We start from the raw sequence: 7725 nt of genomic DNA, 5'->3' as shown, positions 1-7725 counted from the left end.
TAGCTGTGTAAAATCCCTTGTTGAACGGTCGTCACTTCTTATACAGAGAGGAATTCTGCGCTCCTCCCATTAGCAGAGGGAGAGTGTGAGGGAAAGAGAGAGAGGGAGAGAGATTGGAATAGAAAAAAAACTGTAGGTTATTCCATAAACTAATGCTTTGTGTAAAGATGTTTCATAAATGAATGAGTGAGTAACTTGTTGTCACTTGCTTATATCCTATGGCAACAGATTTATTACACACACACGCACACATACACACTACCACTCCTTATTGTTGAACCTCTTTTCTGACGATATCAACTCTTTAGATGAATTATGAGTTGCTGTAATCTTTTCAACAACACGTGATTGACATGTATGAGCTTAACCCCTCTATCGGAAAATGTTCCATGCATTACCCAGGCTTAATGACTCCATCTGAAATGGGTGCCCAAAATGTACAAATGTATAGCATCTATGTATGTCATAGTTCCTATTGGGGAAAAAAACGAAAGCATCATATCAGTCTATACTTGAAGTTAATTTCATTATTCTATCAATGAATTTATTGGAGACAGCCCTATTAAATCAGAGATGGCTTGTATTGTGTTTACATTAGAGCAACAGAACAACCATAAGCACTGAAGCAAGTTTTGGCTTAATGCGTTGTTACCTACAGAAAAATGATAAAGTATTGTGGGTTTCAGCAGATGTAGGCTGTCTTAAGGCTGTTTTGCAAGAAGAGAAGAAGAAACATTTAGTCACAGCGTCAAAAATTGTATTTAATGCTATAAATCATCAGAGCACTGAGCCTCCTGGCAAGTTTTGAACCCTTTGGCAAACACGTTCCCAAAAATATTATATTATTTAAATATGTACGATTTATTTGATAGAGTAAAAGAACACTACATGAAGGCCTAGTTATTCGCACAACAAAGTAGTGTGTTCATTTCAGACATTGAAGATGCAAGACTATTATGGAGTTGTAGAACATGTATACATATTTCCTGCAAATGTGTGAGACCAGAGATGAAAGATTGACAGTTATCGATTAAAGGCACTGTGTGTTCACGGCCCATTAAAGAATACTGGGCATTTTTAAAACAATTGGATGCAAATGACATGCAGTCCCCACACATCAGCTTCTGACATGTTAACTTCTGTCTGGAGTGCAATGAGTGCAAGACAGATATTGTAGCCTGGAAAAGGGCATGAGTATCATGGGATACACCTGTGGAACCCTGTTGCCAGATTCATCCAAGAGGTCTATTCATTTCCAATATTAAACAATATCCACTCATTCATCACTCAGATCACAGCAGCATCACAGAGGGGCCTGCGAGTGCTCCGAGCCAAGCTTCTGTTGACTGTGTGGCCAGTTGTGCAAGACAGCACTAACGGTGGTTGGATACGGTGAGTGAACAAGCTGATAAACGCCATGCCTGAGACAGGAACCCATACATCTTTTCATGTGTAGGATCTCTCCTGTGCTGTATAAGACACGATCTTCTCACCGAAGCCCTCCCAGTGTCTCATAAGATCTTTTCAACAGTGCTTACCTGCTTACAGGGAGCCTAATATTGGAACTAATCCACACAGGTATCTACTTGAAAGCAGAGGAATGTATTTTACAGGGTTACAGTAGGCCTTCACAATTGTCAGTCAATTCTAAAAGTGCCGTTAGTGTGGATGGAGGCCCAAGCAGAGCCTTGCTGCTTCGTAACACCTGGTTTAAAAGAGATCTGCTACAGGGGTTGTCAGTACATGAGAGGAATGGACACTAATCCCAGCAATACCTACTGGTCCTACATGTCTGGCGAGTGGGATAATTGATTTCCACACCCATCTTAAACGTTCCCCCTCAATTCCCATTAACCTAGGCGTCCAGCAAGAAAACAAGCCTTTTCCCCACGCCTTACGAAGGAATACAGGGTTTTGTTGGAATAGGCGGTTGTCTCATATACGTGTTGGTGGTACCTCATTAGTCTGGTAATGGGACACTAATCTCTGATGGCTGTCAAGTGTACCCTATCCCCCCTCTCTCTCGCTCCCCTCCACACGCACACACACATACACACACACGTACACAAAACATTTTGTTCCTCAACAGCACTCGCTCTTTTTTCTCCAAGCAAATAGGCAGCCTTGCCTTTTTGTGAAGTCAACCCTGTTCAGCTCATAGTGTGACTAGAATACTCAGACAGGATTAGCAGTTAGCCTGCAGTGTAACATTTCTTTGCAATTACAATGAGGTTCCTTTGGGCATTGAGGTTAGGAGCTCTTCTGAACACAGACTATTCAAATGAGATGGAATGTGCTGTAGGATGTTGATGGAGTTCTAGGTATTTCCTTCAGCAGAGGCAAACGTTTGCCAATGCCGCCCCTCAATATTTCTCAACATACTGTAGACTTTAAATAGAGTACCTACGCGGTTATGCTTTCAAGTTGTTTGTCAAGAGGACCGACTCTTGGGCTTCGGAGATTGAAACACTGGTTAGGACATCCACCTTGGTGTGTCACCTGACAGGAACCAGTGTATCAAGAAGAAGAACCAAAAATAGGGCACCACTATTGCTCCTGCTACTACTACTACAACTCCTGCTGTTAGCCTCTGTGGTCCTAGCCTTGCTTTGACCTTGTCTTGATATCACATCCCTGGAGAGGAATGTAAATCGTATCCGTCCAATCTCAGCCCCGCCACCGCCGACCTCCTCACTCTCACCAGCCTTGCTCCGTTGCAGAGCCACATGATCTTTTCCACGGCCCAGACATCATTTGTGGCTTGGGTTTGGAGGCTGACGGTGCGTCTGCCCCGCTCTGCTGTTTCAGGCATCGGGCGCACCATGTGCAGTTTTCAGGACAAGTCCCTTTCGGAAAAGGCCGAGATGGTTACTGTTCTGCTTGGAAACCACAGTACATTGACATGCAACCACTTTCGTGTCCCGGAGTGCCACCTAATTAACAGAGCACACCAAGCCGTGCAACAAATGGATTGAGAATAAGGTGTTTGAGAGGCAGGGGAATAGCTTTATAGGGCCTAGTTCGTTGTCTGTCTTGAAATTATGGAATACCATGACCAATATTCTTGCTACTTTCATGTAAGTGGGGTATGGATTTGGTTCATGTGGACAAGCAATAGATATTGTTTTCAGTTCTCTTTTTTACTATGTTCAAGTGTTTAGTAGTACTGTATCTTAAATATATATGTATTGTTTAGCAAGCTTTGCAAGTGTGCATTGGTAAATAGCTCTGGTTTTACATATTGGTACAGGTAGCTGGAGTTACAAATTATTAGAGGGAGTTCTCTGGTGTGAAAGAATGCCCTCGTGGAACTTAAAACCGAGACTTCATTTGTGGCATGTAACCTATGGTCCATGCACATTTTCTAGTGAAATGTTATGACATTCTTGAGCCAAATTGCATGTGTGCATGTAGTGGCATGTCCTTTCTTGAAAGCTTCTGTTTAAGTAGGCACCTTGCTATGGATGGAGTATTCCAGGGATCGAATAGGCATGGGAGAAGTAGGACATTTACAAAAACATACTTTTCAAGCATGAAACATCTCAATATTTGCAAATGTGTTCTGGTCAAGGGGCCATATCCCCCATGGAGATAGTGTAGGGCCTTGTACCTGTAAACTTTGTTTACAAACTGTATGCACAGTCTGATTCAATCAGTAATGGATAAAACATTGTTCACAGTCCTAATATGAACTGTATATTAATCGCCAGGTTTTCAACTATACACCAAAACCACAAAATTATGATCAGCGCATTGGTTGCTGAGGAACCTGACACCACCCTGCATACTGTGTGTACAGAGTGACAAACCTCTATTTGCCTTTGGTCAAAACTCTTTCCAAGACACCCACGTTAATTCAGTTTCTCCAGTAAAACAAAACCTTTCCCAGCAATGGTTATTATTGATTAGACATAACTACTGTGCTCAATGGTAATTGTGTGTCAATGGAGTGATGCGATCTGCTTCCAATTGGTAGACAAGGAGAAACAGCTGTGGTCAACGTCTCGTTCAGTTGATGACCTGGGATGACCTACAGAAAGTGTTGTCTGGAAGGAGTCGGTGAGAGGAAGGGGAAGGGACAAAAAAAACAGAGGACAGAGGTTGAAAGAGGGATCGTAGTAGCAGAGATGGGGGCTGTCTATGTTCTGCCAAGAAGCAGCTGATGAAAGCCAACGTAACCTCAAGCCTGACAGGGAGTGGTGTTTTCCTGTCATGTGAGGGGCTCCCCTGTCTGCCTGCTGTTTGGGGACTCCTCTGCTCTGACCCAGGGCTGTTATATAGGACCTAAAACCCTGACACCACTGCTCAAGTGACTTAGAAAAGAAGCACTGTGATCAAAGTCTATAGCCGGTCTGAGATAAAGAGCTGAGCCATGGGCGGAATGAAGCTTTACAGGCTAGCAATTCCTCACCCAACGTACAACCCCACCCCTCCACCCTCCACCTCTCCACCCTCCACCCCTCCACCCCTCCACCCCTCCACCCCTCCACCCCTCCACCCCTCCACCTCTCCACCCCTCCACCCCTCCACCTCTCCACCCCTCCACCCCTCCACCCCTCCACCCCTCCACCCCTCCACCCCTCCACCCCTCCACCCCCCACCCCTATTCTGAAACCCACACCCACTCAGCCTGTATGTCACCATCCATGGTCTGTCTTATCAATAGGATATGACACCCATTATTGGTAAGTAGGAAGAGAAATTGATAGAGGTGTCAGTGCCTGTGGCAATGCCCATCCTGAAGATAGGTTGAAGTGAGGGGGGCATCGCCCTCTTTCCCATGTCTTTGGAGTATGTTAGCTCAGTCTTAGAGGCTGCCGGCCAAGGAAAAGTGATGAGCAGTTTCCAGGTGTGAGCTCTTGGGGTGTGACCCGACTTACACTTATCGAGGCACAGCTCACTCCCTTTTTCCCTTGGAAACTTGGTAATGCAAACAGAGCTCCAGCGGACCAACAGCCAGTGTTTAATCAGCAGGTTGTGTCCTTGCAGCTGCCAACGCTGTTTTCTGTCAAATGTTTTTGTTGACAGGATTTAAGTTTAGGATTAAAAAACGATTTTATCCTCAAGAAAACGTATAAAAGAGCTGGGGAATTTTTTCCTTCTACTTACAAACTTAATAGCAGCAACACTAGGTCAACAATAATTGGTTACATAATTGATTTTACGACAATATAATGCAAATTCAACTCTGGCTTAGTACATTAATGCTGAACTGTGTGGACAATACTGCCAAACTATGGGTTGAGAATCAACAGTCAATGCTGAGAACAATATTCATGAAACATCCAAATTGGAAAAAATAGCATAAAGCTATTATCTACCAGTCCATCAGATTAGTTTTGAAATCTCCTCATGTTACTGTAATACTCCATTATTGTCAGTAACTGACTGTTACTAGACTGACATCTAGTGGTCAATAAATAAAATTACACTTAAATATCACAAATACAAATATCACACAAATAACACTGACGTTGCATTTTTTTATCTTGTGATTTGGGTAATGAAAACAATTGAACTGCATATACATTTTGTGGTCAGTAATGTCTTGCTGCACTGGCCCCTGTCAGCTGTCTAGTGGCTGAGGGACATGGTTTTATGATGACACTTTTCTCCTGATTGGCAACTGGAAAAGTAAAATGGGTTAGTACAGATTAACATATGTTGAATTGATTTGACCTTTTGTCACACGTTGAAGTTTCACAACTCTGACGTTAAGACACAACACAGATATATGTGTTTATTGTGTGTGCAACCGTCAAACTCCTTTGAGAGAATAACGCCGGCGAATCTAGTCACGATGCCGGTGGGTTTGTCCTCTGACGGCATCTTGATGCCAGTCTTGATATCTGCTAACACATTCTCTAACTCTTTTCCAGAGCTGATCTGGAACGTTTGGTATGCATGGTCCTTTGGAAATGTGTATTTGTTTAAAAATCTTCAAAATCCCGTAGTTGTGATGGTATGGAACCACCTAGTGCATACCTTGCTGTGACCCTAAGGAGCGAGGTCCTCTCAATGGGACTTACTTCATGTCTTAGTGATGACCGATTGAACCTAATGCACTTTTTTCCATGTTCTATAAAGGCATCTGGACAGCTTACATATGATGTCCACCAGATAGCAGTAAAACTACAAATTGAGAGGGTTCCTGAACGGTGAGAAGCTTTGCCTCGCTTCTAGCGCTGTCTCTGACCCTACCCATTGGTTGCCCCAGGAAATACATCTTACAAGCACACAAAATGATTTCAAAATGAATGGATGAGGGATAGAGTATCACACCATTAGACGCTCACCAAACATTCCACATCAGCAGACATCTTGTGAACAGCACTGGATGGTTCAAGCAACTGTTCATTTGAGGGGGGGGGGGGTCAAATGGCTCAGCGGTTAAGGAATTGGGCTATTAATCCAAAGGTTGCCGATTTGATTCCCGGACGTGCAAAATGCGTTGTGTCCTTGGGCAAGGCACTTCACCCTACTTGCCTCGGGGGACTATCCCTGTACTTAGTATAAGTCACTCTGTCTGCTAAATGCTTAAATGTAAATGTAACACGATATAATAATAAAAAAACTGGCTTGCCTGGTTGCTTGGCATTTGACACTCACTGAATGCAGGAAGAGACACTGCTGCACATATCTGGACTGGAAATACAATTAATGATTATGTATGAAAGATTTTTATTTACTTATTGGGATTACCCATAGAGTAATTTGTTTGGTTTTATTAATTTTAACTTTCTAACTGGGTTTTCAATATACATGGTAAATTACATCACACAAGATGCTGATTATGCAGCATGCAAGACATTTCTTTTTGAACTAATGCAGCTCTGCGTTCATTCATGTCTATGGAAACAACTGGTCCACTTCCTATTAAATCACCTATCAACAGTCACTTGACATTGAGAAAGGGAGACCTAACCGCCTGCCACTCAGCGCCACAGGCTGCAGAAGAGAGACAGGACCTTGGGTCCTGGTCGACGTTGTATGATCGTTTAAGATTACAATCTTGACATCCTGACACCAAATAATTAAAATGTGTGATCAAATGTAATGCTTTTTATTTGTGTTGCCTCAATTTAACATAAAGTTGTTTTATGTTTTGGGAAAAGTGATCCTAATATTTTTATTTTATTTATGATCATACTGGGATACATTGGCCTAATTATTAAGTAATAATTAAGAATACACCTACTTGGTTCTGTTAAAAGAAGAGTATAAATCTCAGCGTAGATAACATGATTATTATGGCATTAATATGCCATTAGTTTACATAATTCAAAAGTAATGAAAAACAATGTATCCTGAAAACTTCAACTACATTTTTTCGTTTGCTCAACTGTTTAGAATGTATTGTTTGTTTACTTTATTATATGGATATAATACTGATTGTAAAATAAGCCTACTGTCATGTTTATTAAGGAACTGCATCAGTCAGGTTATAGTTCCAGCTATTTACAACTCATCAGTAACAAAAACTTGTGAGGTTAAGTTTAACATGCATACCTAATAGCATAGTGAGACAAATCAAAGATTAGAAAACGGAATGGTGGGCCTTAGCAATTCACACATATTTATTTCTGCATTTTAGCAGCTTCAAACCGGGGAGTGAAATCCGGACAGGTTGTTATAGCTACCCAATCCACAGGGGTTCCGATGTCTATTTAAAACCCCTCGGACCCTCCCTCTCTCCTTTAAACAACATTATATATCACACACAGC

Source organism: Hypomesus nipponensis, chromosome 10, assembly GCF_054491055.1.
Source record: "Hypomesus nipponensis isolate SF chromosome 10, ASM5449105v1, whole genome shotgun sequence".
In the NCBI taxonomy this organism is placed as follows: Eukaryota; Metazoa; Chordata; class Actinopteri; order Osmeriformes; family Osmeridae; genus Hypomesus; species Hypomesus nipponensis.
Note: the sequence above shows the minus strand (reverse complement) of the source record.